The sequence below is a fragment of the Diabrotica virgifera genome, chromosome 6, assembly GCF_917563875.1.
Source record: "Diabrotica virgifera virgifera chromosome 6, PGI_DIABVI_V3a".
NCBI classification, from domain to species: domain Eukaryota; kingdom Metazoa; phylum Arthropoda; class Insecta; order Coleoptera; family Chrysomelidae; genus Diabrotica; species Diabrotica virgifera.
In genome coordinates, this window is record NC_065448.1 from 92,265,595 (window position 1) to 92,289,424 (window position 23,830).

General features: G+C 32.2%; 1 protein-coding gene across 1 annotated transcript in view; it reads left to right on the plus strand.

The window, feature by feature from the left end:
• The window catches only part of LOC114329196 (zinc finger homeobox protein 4), a 1,197,903-nt gene that overhangs the window by 210,568 nt on the left and 963,505 nt on the right, over nucleotides 1–23,830 (plus strand). The gene's annotated exons all lie outside the window — the stretch shown is intronic.

The window sequence follows — 23,830 nt, forward strand, 5'->3', positions numbered from 1 at the left end:
AAGAAAAGTTGCAGGAATATAAAGAGGGAATTGAATGAAAAAAAGTTGCAAGAAATAGAAAACAAATTTACAAACAATGAAATAAGATATAAATGAATATTTTATCAACAGGCAAAGAAAGTAGAAAAACGGTACCAAAGTAGAATAAGCTACATAAAGACAAAAGAAGGAGAAGAACGAAGACAGAACAGGGGAAACAGGTATAAGAATAGCCGAACCAACCAAAGACGAAGTGGAAATAGTAAGTAAACTGAAAAACAATAAAATTCCAGGTCAAAATGAAATAAGTGCAGGAATGCTGAAGGCAGGTGGAAGAAAATTACAGCAAAAGGTATAGGAACTGATAGAAGGTATATGGAAAGAAGAACTGCTAAGAAGACCAGTTACCATTTTTTGATATTTATTATACAGTGTGTCCGGAAAAGATTGGTCATAAATTATACCGCACATTCTGGGTTTAAAAATGTGTTGATTGAACCTAACTTACCTTAGTACAAATGTGCACATAAAAAAAGTTATAGCCCTTTGAAGTTACAAAATAAAAATCAATTCTTTTCAATATTTCGACAACTATTAGAGATTTTTTTATTGAAAATGGACGTGTGGCATTCTTATGGCAGGAACATTTTAACAAAAAATTATAGTCAAATTTGTGCACCCCATAAATATTTTATGGGAGGTTGGTTCCCTTAAACCCCCCTAAACTTGTGTGTATGTTCGTATTAAATTATTGTTAAAGTATTATTAGTTAAACACAGTGTTCTTAAAATTTTGTTGTCTCTTAGTACTTTCTCGAAAAGCCAGTTTTTATCGAGATATTTTGAATATTTGTGAAATCCACCACCTATTTGTAAATGGTTAAGTACGATTATACAGACCTTGTAAAAATATGAAAAATCTATAATTTACATTTTTATAATATAAAAATATACTAAGAGGCAAAGAATTTTTAAAAACACCGTGTTTAACTAATAGTACCACAATAAAAGTTTAATTGGAACGTACACAGACATTTTGGGGGTTTAAAGGAACGAAACCCCATACAATTTTTATGTAAACATATTAAAAAAGAAGCCGTATCTCGATAAAAACTGGTTTATCGAAAAAAGACTAAAAGGCAAAAAAGTTTTAAAAATATTGTGTCTTACTATTGGTACCACAATAATAATTTAATTGGAACGTTCACAAAAGTTTGGGAGGGGTTTAAAGGAAACATTAAAAATTTGTGCATCCCATAAAATTTTTATGGGGTGCACAAATTTCACTATAATTTTTTTAAGAGGCTCCTGCCATAGAAATGCCACATGCCTATTTTTAATAAAAAATCTCTAATAGTTTTCGAAATATTGGAAAAAATTGATTTTTATTTTGTAAATTTAAAGAGCTATAACTTTTTTTATGTGCACATTTGTACTAAGGTAAGTTAGGTTCAATCAACATAATTTTGACCACAGAATCTGTGATATAATTTATGACCAATCTTTTCGGGACTCCCTGTATAGTACACTAGTCCATCTGAGCGTGATGACGTAATCGATTATTTTTATTGAATGAGAATAAGGGTCGTATGCTAGCTCATTTGAAAGGCTATTAAATTCTCTATTCAACAATATAAACATTAATATAATTATTTATACAGGGTGTCCAAAAAAATTTTTTGAATTAAATTAAATAACACAAAAAGAAGAATTTATGTAATTTATTTAATTCAAAATACATTTTACAGCTGTCAGAAAACATAAAAAATAATTATTTCACAAATAAACATTGCTTTTCGCTTAAATTATATCTTCAAACTGCCAAATCAGGTGGGTGGCAGCTTGAACATTGAATTTAGACGAAAAGAAATGTTTTTGCTTTTTGTTTTATGGCAGCAGTAAAATGTATTTTAAATTAAATAAATTAAACACATTCTTCTTTTTGTGTCAATTAATTTAGTTTAAAAAGAAATTTTGACACCCTGTATAAATGATTGTGTTATTACCTACTTATATTACTGAATAGAGAATTAAATAACCTTTTAAATCAGTTAGCACACGAGCCCTATTTTCGTTTAAAAAAATCATCGATTACGTCATCCATTACATGGATGACGTCACTAGTGTGATATATATGTCAAAAAATCAAAATTTAAAAATAAAACCCGACCTGTGTGAGAATTTTTCCTGCTAGTCACTGGCTTGCGAAATAACGAATTTATTCCTTTCACATGTACCATACTGTATAAGTATTATATTGTCATGTATTTCTCAAAACAGTGAAATTTACTTAGGCTGTGACTTTTATTCAGTCAAACTAATGCAAGCAACATATATAATTATCGCTCATTAAAAATAGTTGTACTCGTGCCAAATGACTTATTCACCACGGCGAAGTATTTTCATTTCTACTAGTTAAGTGCTGTTAAATATGAACTTTTTTATTTTTAGTGTGGGTGAAATGTTTATGAGGCCATAATATTTCATTAATATCTAGAAATAATCTGGTAACCATGTTATGTTTTTGTATTTTTTGCCAACGGCTTTAATTTATGTAATTAATTTTTTGTATCATAAATTTTTTGTCACCTTGGGGTTTTATTCCAAAGCCCACATTTTTTTAGTCGGACTGTTTTAGATAATCTATAATTAATTGCCAATTTAAAAATGTCTTTTACGTAAGCAAATCTGTATCAACAAAAATGAAATCATATTTCTTAAATTATGTTTTAATATCATGAGAATAGTTTAAAATGGATCTAAAGTGATGGGATAATAATAAACGACAAAACTACCAGCAAACAAGGTATACGCTGAAACAGTTATAGGAATATGTAGGATTTATATAGGAAACAGTATTAAGGAATAGAAATTTAAGGTCCCGAAACGTTTCTACTAGACACCAATGATCGATTATCAGGTTATTCAGGTTATTAGACAAGGGCATTTAGCACTAAAAACACTGCAATAAATGGATTTTTAAATGCAGCACCTAGAAACTTACAACTTTTGCATTGTGTTCAGGATAATCTCAGGAAAAAAATTTACTATAGAAAAATGGGTGGAAATGCCTATTTGCATTTTAAAGTTTAAATGCATACAAAAGTGCATAAACATGTTAAAATAAGCATATTAAGGGACACATTTTGTTACTCGGGAGTTTTTGGGATTGCTAAACACGACTACGCCATCAGAACCGACCACCGGAACACCTAGTGTCCATCAGGGTCACTGCTAAGGCAAGTCATCTGGAGGTTCGAGGAATATCGGCAATAAATTGATGCAAGCAGGTTACTTGGACAGCAAGAGACGGTTCTCCAATAGGAAGACGATCAGTGGGAAGACCACGAAAACGATGGAACGACAACTTACTAGAAGCACATTGAAAAAACAGAGAGAGTCATGTCTATACAAAAAAAAGAAGAAGAAGATTAAATACTACTAATCCCTAAAAATCGATTACTATTTATCCAAAATAATTAAAGAAGAAATTATGTCTCTTTCTAAAAATTCTAAAAATATCCCTGGACTTTTCCCTAGAATACGCTATATCAGAACCCACCCCCGGACCACCTGGTGCTTAAATGTCACTGCTACGGCATGTTATCTTCTGGAGTTTGGATGGTCTTTGGGCACCAGGTGCACCGGAAGTCGGCTCGTATGGCGTATTCTTGTTGTCCCAGAGTAATCTGTGTGCATCAATTTAGTGCCGAAAACCCTCGAAGCTCCAAACGACGTGCCTTTGCGGTGAACCTGGGCACCAGGTGTTCCGCTGGTCGATTCTGATCGCGTGTTCGTCTTCAGCGACCCCAAGAACCCCTGAATAACAAAATTTATGCACTTCAAAAAAATGCAACTATGCATTATCATCTATTTTTCTATAGAAGACTTTTTTCTTGAAATCGTCCTGAACATATTGCAAAAGTTGTAAGTTTCTAGGTGCTGTATTTAAAAATCGATTTATTTTGTGCTAAGTGCCCTGGTCTACATTGAAAATGGCAAATTATAATAAACAATAATTGAAAGTATTGCTTAAATAACCCAGGCGCGGATCCAAGGGGGTCAATGGAGTCAACTGCCCCCTCCTTAAGACCTCGTCTGGTGTTTACTGACACTGTTTTTAAGAAAGAGATTACGATTGAACATAAATAGTGAATTTTGGGTACTGTTGATAACTGAAACATAAATATGGCAGAATTATTTAGAAACGAAAATTATTATTGGTCTTTGGAACGTAATAAATGAATAAGTCCCACAATAATTCTGTTTATTGCCATCTATTCAATTCAATGCAAGAGACTAAATAAAAACAATAATTGCCGGTGCTTTGTTATGGTAATTTGATCATTTAATAAAACCTCCCGAATAAGAGCCGCTTTGAGAAGGATGTCCAAAGTATTATGTAACAAAGACCTAAAATTGGCATTAAGCAACGTGTCCTCGGTCTTACTGTATGGTGTCGAGTCTTGGACTGTAAATAAAATCGATCTAAATCGCCTTGAGGCTCTAGAAATGTGGTGCAATAGAAGAATTTTAAGAGTTTGTTGGATGGAGAAGATTCGAAACTCCACAATACTAGAATGTCGCAGCAAGAATACTGCGATTATAAAAAGCATCAAGAACAGATAGCTGGATTATTTCTGACATTTAATGAGAGGTCCCAAATATAGGTGGCTACAAAATATTATTCAAGTGAAAATAGCAGGCAAACGCAGTCCAGGACGAAGAAGAATTTCGTGGTTGATTTAGGGTGGCAATAAATATAATTAAGATACCTATGATGGTAAACAACGTTCTGAAAGGACATACTATATGAAGAATAAGAAAATAACAGCCCACCCCGAAAAAGAATAATGCGTACGCCAGTCATTAGAAAATTTTTATTTCATTGCCCCCACCTTGCAAGGTTGCTGGATCCGCCGTTGAAATAACCAGTAGATATTATTAATAATGTGATCTAAAAGAATTAATAATCTAATAAAACTATCTTAACACTACAGGTACTAATAAACAGGGTCTAGGACATTTCGCCGTCGCCGTTTCGCCGTCGCCATTTCGTTGTTAGCATTCGTACTTATAATTTCGGGATGATCATTACTTGTATATAAGTTTTGAATGGTTTTCGAATGATTATATACTATCACTTTTGCATAATGAAGTTTTTTATTTTTGATAGAGTAAAAACAATTGAAATTGAAATCCCTTTTTATTTCCGGGAATCTGATAATAGTCTAGCAACTTCAGTATTTTATTTACACTGACATTTAGTATAAAAAAAGGTAGTATGTTATCACGTTCTTGCGACATTTAGTATAAACAAAGTTAGTATGTTATCACGTTCTTGTAAACTTAACCAATGCCGGGATGGCGACGGCGAAACGGCCGACGGCGAACTGGCTCGACGGAGAAACGGCCGACGGCGAAGTGGCTCGACGGCGAAACGGCTACGGCGAAATGGCGACGGCGAAACGGCGACGGCGAAACGTCCCAGTCCGCTAATAAACATGTCTTTATATATAAATAGAATCAAATATAAATTATTTTGGGTAAAACTGAAGGATATCCAGAAATACCAGCAATAGTAGAAATAAACAAAAAGAGCTTATATTAGAACTAAGAATGAGATAAAAAACATATTACTTAATTACAATAATGAAATATAAAAATTTAAAATTTGACACTACCAAAAAATGAACAAAAGAATGAGCAGAAAAATTATTATTTATTAATTATTGACAAGTTTGCCATGATGATCGCCAGCATTCGTCACGCATAAAAACATGAAGAAGAAGAAGAAGAAGATCTGGCCTGCTTTGTCAGCATACTGTCAAAATTGAGAAAGTATCAAGTTGAACGAGAGTATTTCTCTTAGTCCATGTGGTGACACCGCCCCCGTCTGGAAAATTTTCTGATTCGGTTTCTTTGTGGATTCCTATTCAAAAATGTCCCCTTTAAACAAATCTAAAGGGTGCCGGGCAGAATTTTTGCGCACAGATTGTTTAAATAATTTTTTTTGCCCTGAAACATATATTTTTAAGTTTTGTGGGTCATTCTAAACAAGAAAGGTATCTTGTAAATTTTCTCAAAAATTGATAGTTTTCAAGTTACAGACGGTTTAAAATCTGAAAAATGCGAAAATTCGCATTTTTGGAGGCCTAAGAACTAATAATTATGTTAGTATTTTTGAGGTTGCCAGATACTTAAATTAAAGTTTAAACATTCGTCTTTAAGATTCTGAAGAGTTGCTGCGTCTAATCTTAATTTTAACCGTTGTTTTTTAATTGTTAAATATGCATATCCATCCGATTTTTTGTCGGTGCGGCGCGCTCTATTTCAAAAACATCCCATTTTCTTCTGAAGAATATTTTTTCTAGATTCTTTGGGACATTCTAAATAAAATAAGTTTCTTGATATTTTTCTCAGTTTTAAAGTTATAAGCGATTTAATGCGTTTTTTTAGCATTTTTCGGATTTTAAATCGCTTATAACTTTAAAACTATTCACTTTTGATAAAAATTTTAGGAAACTTTTAGAATATCCCAAATAATCTAGAAAAAATATTTTTCGGAAGAAAATAGGAGATTTTTGAAATAGAGCGCGCCGCACCATCAAAAAAATCGGATAAACACGCATATTTAACAATTAAAAAACAACGGCATAAATTAGGGTTAGACGAGATCACTCTTCAGAATCTTAAAGATAAATGTTTAATCTGCAATATAAGTATCTGGAAACCTCAAAAATATTAATATAAATATTTTTTTTAGCCTCGAAAATGCGTATTTCCGCATTTTTCAGATTATAAATCGCCTATAACTCGAAAACTATCAATTTTTGAGAAAATTTACAAGATACCTTTCTGGTTTATAATGTCCCAAAAAAACCTAAAAATATACGTTCCATAGCAAAAAACATGATCTTTTGTATTTTTTAGAAAAATTGTTTTAAACAATTTCTGTCCAAATATGCCGCCCAACACCCTTCAGATTTGTTTAAAGGGGACATTTTTGAATGGAAATCCACAAAGAAACCGAGTCAGAAATTTTTTCAGACGGGAGCGGTCTCACCACATGGACTATCTCGGATATTGATACACACTTTTTAATAAATTTTATCTTAATAGAAATAGCATTTTTAATCAAGAACGTTCGCTTCTTAATCCTGGTTTGTTCAATTTGTTGAGTTTATACAAAAAATAATCTATAAATTAATAATGTATTATCGTAGGGGAGCAATGTTTGCTAAATGTGCAGTCACTCGAGCGTTATGGGGACCTATTGGGTTGTGAAGAGTAGGCCCTAAAACTAAAAAAGGTTAAGTAAAGTTTTCCATTTTAGTGGGCGCTTGCCATTTTTTAATTTAATTTCCCATTTCCAACAATGGTTTTTTCCGATTATAACGCCACCTATCCATAATTCGAAAAAATGTTTTGAATAAAAGTTACTTATTTTTACGTAAGGAATCCAAATCTGCAATAAAAAATTGGGGGCTCCTATTTAAGATTTTTAAGTAACCCCACCCCACCCCTCCTCCGTAGGGGGTCGTGTTTGATGCCATTTGATAGATTTTTCAAAAATATTGAATAAGTGTACTTTATAGAGTTTCGATCTGATGTTCATTTTGCGAAATATCGCGGGATCCGTGTTTAAAATATTAAATTTACCCCTCACCCCTCTACGCATGAAATCGCGTTTGGTATCATTCGATAGATTTTTAAAAATATTGAGAACGTATTTTTTAGTTTTTCGATCTGTCATTCATTTCGCGAAATATTCGCTTTTTTCTTGTGAAATTTTGGGACCCACCCATTTTCTTACGCCCGGCCTAAAGCGTCAGATTTTTGAAATATACACTCTTTTGCATGTACTTAACTTACCTTATCTTAATCTGACAATTTCGTGTTTTTTAAGGATATATTTTTTTTCGAGCCCCCCTTAACGAACTCCCCTGTGTTAAGAGCCAATATATGGTAGAGGTACATCTGCAGATCCCCGCAAAAAGTTATTTACCAGCAATTTTATTGCTGAAATCGAATCTTATGATTGTATATATTAATAATATAGATATGCAAAGTCCGCAGATAGTGTGCTACTTTTTTATAAACAAAATGGCGCCCGAAAATCGTGTTTTTTTCAATTTTTCCTCTATAACTCCAAAGATTTTAACTTAAGACCTAAAACACCCAAATAAAAATTCACCGTAATTAAATTCTGCATAGAGGAGTGTTTTTTCCGATTTACTTCGATGAAAACTTTCCCCGGAAAAAGCGGGTTTTTCCAAAAAAATCCTTAATTTTCAACTAAACTTTTAGATAAGTAGTTGTTAATCAATAATTAAATAACTTGGTAACGTAAAAGCCCTTTCTGTATATACTATAATTCCAGAAGCCGATGGAAATTGAATGAACAGTTTAGCAACAATTAAAATGTTAATTAAAAATTTACGGTCACTATAATAACGACAATAATTATGATGCATAAGAATAACTATGATTTTTTCATAAAAAGACACTATACCTGTGTGTGTGTGTGGAAAGATAATGGTATGGAATCAAGTCCATTTGCCACAGAAAGTTGTAAAAGGAATTTTGTTATAGTATAACTACAGAGATGTGGGTTATGCCGTTTTAAATTTGTATTTTATTTTCTTTAATAAAATTTACTAAAAGTTCCAAGGTGTTTTTATTGGCAGCTAACAAAATGTGTGTGAGATTTAATGGAAGAAAATATTTCATTTCAATAAGTGTACGAATTAAATCATTGGATTTTTTTAAATGTTTTTTGCAACCGAAAAATATATGATTTAGATCTCCGTAAGAGTTCTGATCACAACTACAGGCCGAGGACTGTATAATGCCCAGCTTAGCAAGGTGCGATGGAAATCGGCCATGATTTGTTTTAAGTCGAAAAACACTTGCCGAAAAGAATTTTGAAGTAGGGTAGTTGAAAATATATAGAGGTGGGGATGGTAGGGTAGGATGTATTTTAAAGTAAGTATTTTGTGAGTTTTCTACAGTATTTTCCCACTGTCGTTCCCATTTTAATCTTATTTTATTTTTTATCAAATGAAAGACGTCTGGTAATGGATAAATATTACAAAGAACTCCGTTAAGTACTGCTTCCTTAGCCAAACTATCAGCTTTTTCATTACCTAGTATACCTGTATGACCTTTGACCCATACAAATGTTATATTTAAATCTGCTATCAAATTTTTTAAATTGCATAATATAGGACATTTCATTCTTTCAAATTTTATGCTTTTTATTGACTCCAATGCAGACTTAGAATCAGTTAGTATTACTCCATCTCGTAAATTATTTGATGTTAACCAAGTAATGCCCTTCCAAATTGCTATAAGTTCAGCAGTATATATGCTACATATTGATGGTAATTTAAACATAAATGATTGTTTTGTATTTTGGATAAAAACTCCACAACCAACTCCGTGTTTTGTTTTTGATCCATCTGTATATATAAATGGCTTATTGACTAATCCACCTAATATGGATTTTAGAAGGGTGTGATTTATATGATGGTATTTTGTATAATTGGGTATTATGACTCTGTGTGGTTTTATTAGTGATCTATAGGGTATGGTATACATAAACAATGTTTTATTTTTACCAAAAGAAATGTGATCAGCATTGGTCTCAACGAAAGCTTCTGCCAGTGGAGGAGAATTCTTTATTTTCCAAAAGCGGTTTGTTAAATCTTCTTTTGCAATATCACTTAATTTGTTGATCATGTTTGACTCTAAGGATTTTAGTTTTAAAAGATATTTTTGTGATAATAGCTGCCGACGCAAATCCAAAGGCAATTCATTACATTCTGCCAGTATTGCTTTCACCGGTGATGATATCATTCCACCTATGCAAGTTCTAAGACATTTATATTGAACTCTGTTTATTTTGTTTAGATTGGTGTTACAAGCAGATCCGTATAAACAACATCCATAGTCAATGATAGACCGCACATAGGCTCTATAAAACAATAAAGCTATACCAGTAGCTGCGCCCCAACTTCGATTTGTTACACACCTAAGCAAATTATAGCCTTTCTCACATTTGTTTATTAAGTGACGTATGTGACTCGACCATAGTAACTTGGTGTCAACAATGATACCTAAATACTTAAACTCTTTAACTACCGACAAGGTACGCCCACACAGAGTTAATCTCTCTGGTGCACGTAGTCTATGCCTGGTAAAAAACATAATAGAGCATTTTTCTGTTGAAAGGGTCATACCAGTTTCTTCTGTCCATGTACTTACCTTATGCATAATATTATCAAGAGCCTCAGTGCATGCTTCATAACTATTTTGGATGGTGTATATACAGATATCATCTGCATATTGTATGCAATTTACGGAATTATGAAATAGTGAATGAATATTGGCAGAATATATATTAAAGAGTATAGGACTAAGTACGGATCCCTGTGGCAACCCATGATAAACAACCCTTGGACCATGTAACACATTTCTATGGTCTCTAATATAGACATGTCTAGAAAAATATAGTTGCAATATATTTAGAGCAGTCGTTTCGCTAAGACCAATCTTAACCATTTTCTGTTCAAGTATATTTATATTTACAGAGTCGTAAGCCCCTTTTATATCTAGGAATAAACAAGCTAGATACTTGTTGCCAGAAAAGGCAATCTGGATGTCATTTACTAAATGAGTTACTGCATCCAAAGTACCATATCCCCTTCTAAAACCGTATTGAGTATTAGGTAAGATATTGTTATACTCGATGTACCACCCCAGTCTTGTTTTTATCATTCTTTGGAACGTTTTAGTTATACATGACATTAAAGATATAGGGCGATAAGAGGAAGGCATATTTCTATCTTTAGTAGGTTTTAAAATTAAACAAATGGTAATTTGTTTGAGCTGCTCAACATAGTTTGAATTCACCCACCAATCATTGTATATATTTAGTATAAAATTTTTAGCAACTTGGGGAAGATTTTTAATAATGTCATATGTAACATAATCATTACCCGGAGCAGTACATCTTGAGGTCTTAATTGAAGCTTCAAGTTCTGTTATATCAAAAGGTGCATCCATGTAGTGGCTGCCAATTTTCTCGTTCGGACCTTCAAGCATATTTGGCACAAAACTAGGTGCTACAATATCAAAAATTTGGTTTATTAGTTCTTCAGATAGAGGATGTTTTTTAAAAGTTGAGTGTTTGTTCGATATTTTTTTTATAAAACTCCAAATTTTTGATATTGGGGTATTTTTATTTAATTTGTTAATAAAATTTTTCCAGCATAGTTGTTGCTTTTGTTTAAAAAGTAATTTAGCTTTGGCCTGAATATGCTTAAACTTGAGGTAATTTTCATAATTCGTAGTAATTTTATATTTATGGTATGCGTCTTTTCTATCATTAACAATTAAAGTGCATTCATTATCCCACCAAATAGGATTTGGAGGTTTTTTACTGTTACCTGAACGAGATTTCATTGACTTAGAAGCTGCATCATTTATTACTTTCATAAAAAAATCAAAGGAGTTATTATTACTGTTATTGTTATAGATTTGTGTTTCGATTAGGTTTTGAAAAAGCGTCCAGTCAGCTGAAGACTCAATCCATTTTCTAGAAGGTGTTTTGTTAGTGGGGATATATTCCCGAGATATAGTAATATGGATAGGGAGATGATCTGAGCCAAGTGTATCATTCAGAGGATTCCATTCAGATAAACTTAAAAGGCTAGGTGAGACAAAGGTAAGATCTATGGCAGAAGGTCTTTCGTTAGGTCTGACTATCTTAGTAGGTCGTCCGTCGTTTAAAATAATTAGGTTAGTTTCTTCTATAGCTTCTACAAGTCGATTTCCTTGTGAGTTATCTATTGTAGAGCCCCAAAGACTGTGATGACAGTTAAAATCACCGCATATAATGACATCACCCTGTAGTTGTGAAAAAAGATTATTCCAGTCAGTCTTAGTTGCTTTTATGTTGGGAGCTTTATAAATGGAGGCTAAGGATATCTTAAGGTCATCGATATATGCTGCACATACTTATATTTTGGAATTAAAGTTTTTACGAATTGAAATTTCATGATAGCATAGGGAATCTTTAATAAGTATGGCAGTGCCTCCGAATCCATCAGTTCGATCTACATGTAATATATTGTAAGTTGGTAAATGAAATATTTTCTTTTTAGATAACCAAGTTTCGTTAAGCATAATTAAATCAAATTTAACAGCGTGATCGTTTAGAAAATTAATAAGATTAGCTTTGTTTTTTGTAATGGAGTTACAGTTCCATTGCAATATATTTATCATCTACTTAATAATAATTTTCGTCACTATCACTATCATTGTATTGTATCGTATCTAAGATTGTTCTGAGTTCTGTTTGTGTTTCCTGGATAACTAGTGGATCTGGGTTTACCAAATTAAATTTTTTAAGCATATTTTCAAAAATAGAAGGCAGTTTCTGCAGTATCTGTGATTCTAATTTTTCTTTGTATGAATGGAAAGCTTCTCTATGTGGATTAGGAATGATAGGGTTTGAAGCGGTATTTTTAAGTTTAAATGAAGGGGGTTTATTAACTGAAAGGGGCGAACTTACTTTGCGCTTTTTCGGCTGTTGGTAATGAGGACGTGGTACCCAATTTTTATTACACTATACCTATCTAATGTACTTTACAGATTTGAAATTGGACTACTTAAGCGGCCTCAGGAATATTTTAAAATTATAAACAATTTTTTGGCTTATAAACAAATAGAGTATCTCGGGAAATATTAAATTAAATTAAATTGTGAAAACGGTATTCGAAAGAGTAGGACGCTTCTTCTAAAGGAAAAAACGTTTAATTATGACGAGTGGTTCCTGAGATACAACCGATCAAAGTTGACCAAAATTTACGGCAAAGATATAAACAATAGGATCATAATTTTCAAACCATCACCTTTTTATTTTTGTCCTCTTTCGCCACACCAATTTTCATATCTTTAAAATCCTCATAACATATATTATTATAATAAAAACTATCGATAATACGTGTGAAAATCGCCAAAAATAGCAAAATTCCAATCAAAAATTAGGTTGGAGAAAATGTAACCCTCAAAGTTCAAAATCGGTATACGTTAAAAAAATGCATTTTCTCGGCTTCCCATGGAGCAATTTCCTTCATTCTTTTTTTGTTCCCAAGTAACTCGAGTAGAGCCATCGAACTAACGCATTATTAAATGTCAAACTTGCTTTTTTTTGTTATAATAAATTAATTTATTTATTATAACACAATATTTTAATTTGTTTAAATAAAAATTGTTTAAATAATTATACAGCTTTCAAATGAGAATATTTATAAAAAAGACTAAGTTTTCACTCTAATGGCACATAGCATATCCCACCAGAATGAAAACAATGGGAACCTTCTCTGGTTACACCTCCGAGGCTTCTACAATTTGCAAGCCATATGAAATATCTCTGAAATTGAAAATGGTTATTCATTTTTGAGAATATTTATGTTTTTAACTTTAAAAGGTACACTTGTAGTAAGTTTATCTAAAAAAAGCCTACAACTGGAAAAAATATGTAATTTTCTGTTCTTATAAATAAATTAATCTATTATAACAAAATAAAAGCAAGTTTGACATTTAATAATGGGTTAGTTCGATGGCTCCATTCGAGTTATTAGGGAACAAAAAAGAATGAAGGAAATTGCTCCATGGGAAGCCGAGAAAATGCATTTTGTTAACGTATACCGATTTTGAACTTTGAGGGTTACATTTTCTCCAACCTAATTTTTGATTGGAATTTTGCTATTTTTGGCAATTTTCACACGTATTATCGATAGTTTTTATTATAATAATATATGTTATGAGGATTTTAAAGATATGAAAATTTGTGTGGAGAAAGAGGACAAAAATAAAAAGGTGATGGTTTGAAAATTATGATCCTATTGTTTATATCTTTGCCGTAAATTCCGGTCAATTTTGACCGATTGTAGCTCAGGAACCACTCGTCATAATTAAACGTTTTTTCTTTTAAAAGAAGCGTCCTGCCGCTGACTTTCGAATACCGTTTTCATAATTTAATTTAGTTTAACATTTCCCGAGATACTCAATTTGTTTGTAAGCCAAAAAATTCTTTATAATTTTAAAATATTCCTGAGGCCGCTTAAATAGTCCAATTTCAATTCTGTAAAGTACATTAGATAGGTATAGTGTCTTTTTATGAAAATCATAGTTATTCTTATGCATCATAATTATTGTCGTTATTATAGCTACCGTAAATTTTTAATGAACATTTTAATTGTTGCTAAACTGTTCATTCAATTTCCATCGGCTTCTGGAATTATAATATATACGGAAAGAGCTTTTACGTTACCAAGTTATTTAATTATTGATTAACAACTACTTATCTAAAAGTTTAGTTGAAAATTAAAGATTTTGTTGGAAAAACCCGCTTTTTCCGGGGAAAGTTTTCATCGAAGTAAATCGGAAAAAACACGTCTCTATGCAGAATTTAATTGCGGTGAATTTTTATTTGGGTGTTTTTGGTCTAAAATTAAAATCTTTGGAGTTATAGAGCAAAAATTAAAAAAAAACACGATTTTCGGGCGCCATTTTGTTTATAAAAAAAGTAGCACACTATCTGCGGACTTTGCATATCTATATTATTAATATATACAATCATAAGATTCGATTCCAGCAATAAAATTGCTGGTAAATAACTTTTCCTTGTATTTTGCTAATTAGCCAAGAGTAAATATTAAATATAAACTTATAAAAGATTATAGTGTTTTATGAATATTATACTGACAATGTCTTAAATTAAACAGCGCCTCGTTATTGTTTGATTAGTAGTTTTATCCTTCAAAATGACAATAATTGTGGTCAGAACGCCTCATTTAAATTTTCTCACTATCATCATCATCATCATCATCATCATGGCATCTACACTCCTAGCGGGGTGATTGCCGCCCTCTTTGGGCTCTTCCGATTCGTTTGTCGCGGTGAATCAATCCGCATTAACATTTTCGTTTTAAAATTGGTTGTGTGACTTGGCATCTTCTACAATTTTTCTCCATTCGTTCCTGTTTTGCTTCTGGTTGCCCATTCTTTGACTCCCATCTTCTTAAGGTCCTCGACTATCTGGTTCTCCCATCTAGTTTTGGGTCTTCCTCGTGGTCTGCCTGATACAGGTCTCTATTTGGAAATTTTCTTGATAACGGCTTCTGGATTCCTTCTTTCTATATGTCGCATCCATCTGAGTCTCTGTGCCTTGATAAATCTGACGACGTCTTCTCCTTTCAGAAGTTCTCTTACTTCGTGGTTCATTATTGGCTTTTCATTATGGTTCCTCACTATCGTTAATGGCTTTTCAAGCCCTGATCATTTCTTGATAGACGTCTATTATTACAGCAAAAGAAAATTAAAATTGTGAATGTTATTAAATAAAATCAGACACTTCTACACTCACACGTATAAAAGTCTAATTTTACATTTTTCAAAACACAAAAAAAAAATAAAGTTGACATCGAGCAAAAAGGCAACTACTGAGGAAATCTGTTTAAGAATTAAATATGTATTAAAAACCGTTCAAGAACCAAAATTAAGTGCAGTAAAACAAGAAGCAAACAAGAGTTTATGACAAGAAACACTGAGAATCATGAAACAAGGAAGAGAAGTCAGAAATAAAGATAAAAACGATTATAAGAGGATCAAAGCAATAATCAGGCAGAAAATAAGACATACGAAAATACAGTTTACAATTTCATAGTGAAGAATATAATAAAATTGAACAACTATGAAAAGAATCACGATACATTTCATTAGCACAAGGGAAAAGAGGTCGCTGGAACCAAATGGAAAAATTTTTCGGAAAGTTTAGAAGATAAAAACGGACACAAAATATTAAATATAATAAACAGTTAACAGAGTGGAAAACTACATGTTTGAAATATTTGTGGATGAGAGAGTAGAACACTCTACACATTCTACACATTGTGCAAACAACAAAACCTGCCTTGAACCCTTTTTAATCTTTTTCATTTTACTCAGTTTTTGAGTATTTAGAAACTGTCTTTCGGTCCTTTTCCCAGACGAAGAGAAGGTAAATGCGTGGCCTAAGTGTCCTCTATTTGCTTTCTCCGATTTTCGTCGTCTCTACGTGATTATATATTGTAAAACCCGGAGATATGGGATGCAGCCAGAAAGCAGTTTATTAACGAAAAGTCTTAGATTTAAAATATTGTTTATTATATTTTTATTTTAATTATTCTAATTGTTTAAAAACTAGTAAACTTTGTATCTGGGGCTTTTCGTTGTTTTCCTCGTAATACGAGAGATGTCGCTGGATTGCGTCTCAAAAGGTGGGTTCATTGCATCGCGATGGTTTGCCTTAAAAGAGACAGAATGTTTATATTCCCTTCAGAGTTGTGACTGCATAAACTTCACTGATGATGCATAAGGATGCTGAAATAGTTGCTATATGGAGATGGTAGTCCAACTCTGAATCGAATATAAACAAAACCTGCCGTGAACCCCTTTTAATCTTTTTCATTTTACTCAGTTTTTGAGTATTTAGAAACTGTCTTTCGGTCCTTTTCCTAGACGAAGAGAAGGTAAATGCGTGGCCTAAGTGTCCTCTATTTGCTTTCTCCTATTTTCGTCGTCTCTACGTGATTATATATTGTAAAATCCGGAGATATGGGATGCAGCCAGAAAGCAGTTTATTAACGAAAAGTCTTAGATTTAAAATATTGTTTATTATATTTTTCGGTTAAAATAATACGGTTCGGTTGAAATAAATAGTTTTTACTTTTATTTGTACCTTTTATTATCTTATATTTCTAATAGTTTGAAATAGATATTAGTAATTAAAAACTTATTTGCTAAAAATTGAGTCAGTTGGTCTACTCATTCATTTAAGTCTAAATCGGTCTCTACTCACTTATGTTCAAACCTAAATCTTTTTTTGTAAAGGTTAAAGTGTTAGATAATTCGCTACAGAATGCTTCGCTTATCTTTACTGGTTTGTCAGCAGACTGTCAAAATTGGGAAAACATCAAAATTTCTCTCGGATATTGGTAAACAACTTTTAGTAAATTTTATCTTAATACATAATAGCATGTTAAGGACTTCCTAAATCTGATATGTTTAGTTTTTCGAGTTTTTCCACTGCACATTGCATATAATAATACACAATAATATTGTTTGGATTAATACTATATTATCAGTAGTAATTGCACAAGAGCTCTGAAATTATTGAATTTTTCCCGAGTGACACTTTGACAGTTTTAATTTCGCGAGCCGAAGGCGAGTGAAATTATGTCAAAGTGTCACGAGAGCAAAAATTCTATATTAATTTCAGAGATCGAGTGCAATTTGTTGCGATTATTTCATGAATAAAACTGTTCAAAACCAAAATTTTATTGTAATTTATTTATGTAAGTACAAATTAGTACAATTAAACACACAGTTGTTATAAATATTTTATGGTTGAAAGTCATCACTTTTATAATTTTTAAAACATTAATTGTCACTAATGTCACTGAATGTATTTTTTCGTAGCAACGGAGGGCATCTGACGTAATATACTTGACGACGGGAAATTATCAAAAATTATTAGTCTAATTTAGATTTCTGTAGCTTTCTATTGGTCAGAATCTCCTATGAATGAAATAATCAATATTATATAAAATTTTTAAAAAGAATATACAGGGTGTCCAGAAACTCTACCCACAAACGAAGACAGGAGATTCCTCAGATAATTTTAAGATATTTTAACCCAATGGCGTCTTTTAATTAGTTTTTCTTAAATACCTCCAGAACGCTTCTATTTGGAAAAACGAAAATTGGTACGCACATTTATCTTCCAGAGATAAATCGATTGCATCTATTGCGAATGTATACTACTGGTCATAGGTCACTGGTCATTTTTATCGCATAACATTTATATCTTTAACTTTTGGTACTGTAATATTAAATTGTGATGCATTTTAGTGCTTAAAGGTACTCTTGCTTTAAGTCAGTAGGACACACCGTTTTCTAGAAAAATCGATTTGAAAATATTTCGTTTTTTGAATTGCCAAAAAAATTTCAGAAAAAAAACATTTAGAAAAACGAAAACTGGTACGTTTATTTATATTCCAGAGTTTAATCGATTTTATTAATTGCGAATTCTAGTACCGATCATACGCGTCCGTTTTGGCTAGGTCTACGGTTATTTGATCGCATAACTTTTTTGTTATGCGATATTAAGTGAAGGTAACATTAAAATTTTTAAACTAATTATGACATTTCTTCAAAAAATTAAATTAAAAGTGTGAATGTAAAACTAATCATTTGAATGAATAGGTATTTCCTTTGTATTATGTAATGTATGAATGAGATATTTCCTGTAATAAATTATATTATTTTGTAACCTATATATGTTCGAAAAAAAAATTATATAAAAAAAAGATTAAAACAAAATAATAAAAAAAAAGATTAAAAAAAATTATAAAAAAAATATATAAAAAAATAAAAAAAATTAAAAAAAAATATTAAAAAAAAATAAAATAAAAAAAATAAATAAATCACTAAGAGGTTCTAAGAGAAATGATGATCGCTCTTATGAACGAAGTTAAGGGAATACGAAAAGACCAGCAGAGCTTTCAAGAGGAAATTCGCAATCTAAAAAAAGAAAATTGTGAGTTGAAGGGAAAGGTAAATTTCCTAGAAAGCAGGATAGAAAAGATGGATAAACAATTTCGAAAACAAAACATTGTGATTAAAGGACATGATTTCAAAGAAAATGAGGAAATTGAAGATGCCACCAACTTCATAGCAAATCAATTGAATGTGAACGTTAAAATAAAAGATGTGCAGAAAATAAGAACCTCTCAAGGGAAACTGCCAGTGGCGATAGTAAAAATGGATACAATGAAGGATAAAGAACTTATTATGAAGAACAAGAGTAAATTAAGAGGAACGCGGTACTTCATTGAAAGTGATCTAACACAAACCCAAGCCAGACTACAGAAAGAGTTAAGAGATATGGCGAGAGAAGAAAAAGGAAAAGGTAATGAAACGAAAGTCGGCTATCAGAAAATATGTATAAACGATGAATGGTGGAAATGGAACCATAGTACCGAAAAATTAGAGAAAATGGAAAAAACTAAGTCTAAACAAACACAGTGGACAGATAAATACGGAAACGAATAAGGCACGAAATATAATTATGATAGGACAATGGAATGTTAGAGGGACTTTTGAAGTAGGGGCACTAAAAAATTTATCAGATACATTGGAGAAATATGAGATAGATATTGCAGCTATACAAGAAACTAAACAAAAAGAAAATTTCTGCATAGATGTGGGAAGCTATGTATTCTTCAACAGTGGAGACAATGAACGTATATTTGGAGTTGGATTCCTTATAAAGAAAAAATTTGCCAGTCTGGTGATAGATTTTGAGGCAGTCACAAGCAGATTATGCAAAATAAGAATGAGGGGAAAATACAGAAAAATATCCCTTATAAATGTACATGCACCAACGGAAAATACAGAAGAAGACGTTAAAGATAGCCTTTATGAACAGTTAGAGCATCTGTTCTACCAAATACCATCATACGACACAAAAATAATTGTAGGAGATTTCAATGCCAAGATTGGCAGAGAGGACGTATACAAACAAATAACAGGGGGGAAAAGTAAACACAGGGAGAGTAACCTGAATGGAAAAAGAGTAATAGAATTTGCTTTCGAACACAATATGCGAATTATGAGCACTTATTTCGACCACAAAGAAAACCATAAAGGTACCTGGGTATCACCAGATGGACAAACAGTAAATCAAATAGATCATTTGCTAATAGAAGCCAAACATGCAAGAGCCATACAAGATAGCCGAAGTTATAGAGGTGCAGATGCAAATTCTGATCACTTTTTGGTCAAAGTCAAAATGGAGCAAATAATTCCCACAATCCCTAAGACTAGTTGCACAAAAATGAAAAGATATAACGGTTCACTACTTCAGAATGAAGAGGTTAACAAAAAATTCAAGCAGAAAATTGAACAGAAAATAGAAAGCCAGACAACAGTAGATGATATAGAAAGCAGATGGGTACAGCTAAGGGGAAACATCCAAGAGGCAGCCGACTTAGTATTACTAAGAAAAAGACAAAGTAAACAAACAGACTGGTACGATGAAGATTGTAAGAAAGCAATTAGGGACCGAAATAAAGTCAGAATAAACAGCATAATGAGAAATAATGAAGAAAGTAAACAAGCCTATGCTGAAAAAAGACGGGAAGCAAAGAAGATCTGTAGAAGAAAGAAACGGTTAAATCTAGAGCAGAAATTAGACCGAATTGAAGACGATTTTTTAAATAAACAAGTCAGGAATTTCTACCAAGAAATAAAACGCGACCGAACCCAGTACAAAACCGCATCAAGATATTATAAAGATGAAGAGGGAAATCTGATAGGTGGAATAGATGAAAAATTAAGAAGATGGGCCAATTATTTCCAGAATATATTATGCACAGACGATCAAGACGAAATAGAGCAAATGCAACTACCACATGAAGAAGAAAGAGACCCAAATGTGAATGAAGAAGTACCTACCAAGGAAGAAATTATAGATATCATAGAAAACTTAAAAAACAACAAAGCACCGGGAGAAAACGGTATCATTGCAGAGTTTTTAAAAGATGGTGGCGAAGGGCTTCAAGAAGAAATCACCGAGTTAATATGCGAAGTGTAGATCAAAGAAAATATACCCAATCAGTGGAAAGAAGCTATCCTATGTCCTGTACATAAAAAAGGAGACGTTACAGATTGTAGAAATTATAGGGGAATAGCTCTACAAGATACAGTATATAAGATTCTGGCCATATTAATTAGAAATAAAATTAAAACAAAAGTGGAAAATTGTGTAGGTGAATATCAAGCGGGTTTTAGAGCACAAAGATCGGTAATAGACCAAATTTTTGCAATGAAACAAATTTTATCTAGCTCATATGAATTCAACCTAGCATCAAATATGTTATTTATTGATTTTAAACAGGCATACGATACCATAAAAAGAAGTAAAGTATATGAAACGCTAGAATATTTTGAATTTCCACCAAAAATAGTAAGATTGACTAAATGCATACTTAGTGACACTAAAAGTAAAGTTATGATAGAAGGACGGGTTTCGGATAGCTTTATCACCAATAGAGGCCTGCGACAAGGTGACCCGTTATCAACAGATTTCTTCAATTTAATTTTAGAGAAGATTATACGAGAATGCAATATCTATACTAAAGGCACAGTTTATCATCACAGGCATCAATGTGTAGCATACGCAGATGATATTACCTTAATAACAAGGAGACCTGCAGAATTAAGAGAAATCTTCAATAGACTAGAAAGAACAGCCAAGGAATATGGTTTAGAAATAAACGAAGAGAAAACGAAATATATGGTGATGAAGGGAAATGAAAATCATCTGGGACAGTCCTTTAAGATACAAAGCCCAAGTAAAGAATATAACTTCGAAATTGTCGGCCAATTCGATTACTTGGGAGTAACACTAACAAATAGGAACGAAGAGAACCAAGAAATAGCAAAAAGAATGGCGAAAGGTAGTAAGAGTGCTGGAAGTCTAAATAAGATACTGAGGTCGAAGATCCTATCCAGAAAAGCAAAAAAACGAATATATACAACAGTTATCCGACCTACGGTATTCTATGCTAGCGAGACCTGGACATTAAATAAAGATATGGAAGTAAAATTAGATAGATGGGAACGAAAGATCCTCAGAAGGATATACGGAGGTTTAAAAGAGGGGAATATCTGGCGAAGAAGAACGAATGAAGAAATAATGCAAATATATGGACAACCAAAAATAACAACACTCGCCAAAATTCAAAGATTAAGATGGCTTGGGCATATAGCAAGAATGGAAGAAGGAAGAGTTCCCAATCAACTAATAAACACGGAGGCTGGTACAAAAAGAAAAAGAGGACGCCCCCGAAGAAGATGGTTGGAGTCTGCAAAAGAAGATCTGAAGTCGCTGAGGGTACAAGATTGGAAAAACCTAGCACAAGACAGAAAGAAATGGAAGAAAACAATTGAAGCCTTGGGCCCCTAAGGCCTATTGAGCTGAACTATATATATAAGAGGTTCTAAATCTACGAGAGGATGAATCGGATTTAGTTCCTACCGTAGTGAAGAAAAAAAAACAAAACAAAAACAAAAAAAAAAACAAAAAAAACAAAAAAGAACAAAAAAACAAAAAAAAATAAAAAAAATTAATATAGTTGTGTTTATTAACATAGTAAGCAGCCATTGTTTTTTGTAAGCTTTATTTTTTATTATTCTTTATTTTTAAGTGTATACTGGACAATTTTATACTTATGAACGAATAATAATTTTATATGTAGTTACGTGGCTAAAGGTTCTAAACCAAGGCCAGAATCAAAACAAAAAAAACTTTTTTGCTTTTAATTTTTAAGCATTTTTGACTCTAGATTATTAAATTATTAGGTATTATAGTACTAAAAGTTATTGTTGCTTTAAGTTGGAAAAATACACCGTTTTTTCTAAAAAAATTTTCAAATTTTTTTTCAAATTCAAGAAACGAAAAATTTTCAAATCGATTTTTATAGAAAACGGTGTGCCCTAACGACTTAAATCAAGAGAACCTTTTAGTACTAAAATACCTCACAATAATTAATAATCCAGGATCAAAAATTCTTAAAAGGTAAAGACAAAAAGGTTGCGTTAAAAAATGCGATAAAATAACCGTTGCCCTAGCCAAAACGGACCCCTATGACCGGTACTAGAAATTCGCAATGGATGCAATCGATTTATCTCTGGAAGATAAATATGCGTACCAAATTTTTGTTTCTCTGGATAGAAGCGTTCTGGAGGTATTTAAGATAAACTAATTACAAGACTCCATCTTCAAAGAGCTCTAGCTCTGTTTGGAAGCATTTTCGGACTAGATGAATTGAGTTAAAATGTCTTAAAATTATCTGGGGAATCTCCTGTCTTCGTTTGTCGGTAGAGTTTCTGGACACCCTGTATATAGTATTTTATGAATATACATATATACTGACACTGTCATAAATTAAACAGTACCTCGTTATAGTTTCAATAATAGTTTTATCCCCTGAAATGACAATAATAATAGCCAGAACGCCTCATTTCAAATTCCTCACTATAATTAATGGCTTTTCAAGCCCTGATCATTTCTTGATAGACATCTATTATTACAGCAAAAGAAAATTAAAATTGTGGGTGTTATTAAATGAAATCACACACTTCTACACTCACACGTATAAAAGTCTAATTTACATGAATAATAACTCAAAATACCGTGCATTATTCCGATAAAAATCTACATAAAATATCAGTGAGGAGTTAATGTAAAAAAGACCAATTTGTTTCCTTACGAACAAGGTCGTGACTGGACGGGTTAGAGGGGTCAGAAATATCTTACAACAGTTAAAGAATATACGGGTAATCATATACTTTTTTTATGTGCCAAAATATAAATTCTCGGGCCACAATAATGTGATAAACCAGAATTGTTCTTTGAGTAGGGGAATTTATCAAGTCCCTTTATTTTGACGATTAACATGAAATAAACCCTCTGTGTCTTAAGCCAGGAGTCACCAATTAGCGGACCGCGGTCCGCATCCGGACGGTAGGCTAGTTTTGTGAGGACCTCCATTAAATTCAGAATAATATAGTGTTTGGCAACTTTGAAAATGTTTGGCCATGAAATTCTGTACTGTGTTTGGCTCAACTTATGTGTGCGAAGCCGCCTTTTCAAGAATGAACTTAAATAAAAAATCTTTATTAGAGGTCTCAGCTAACAGATGAATATGTTAACTCACTAATACTCATTATTT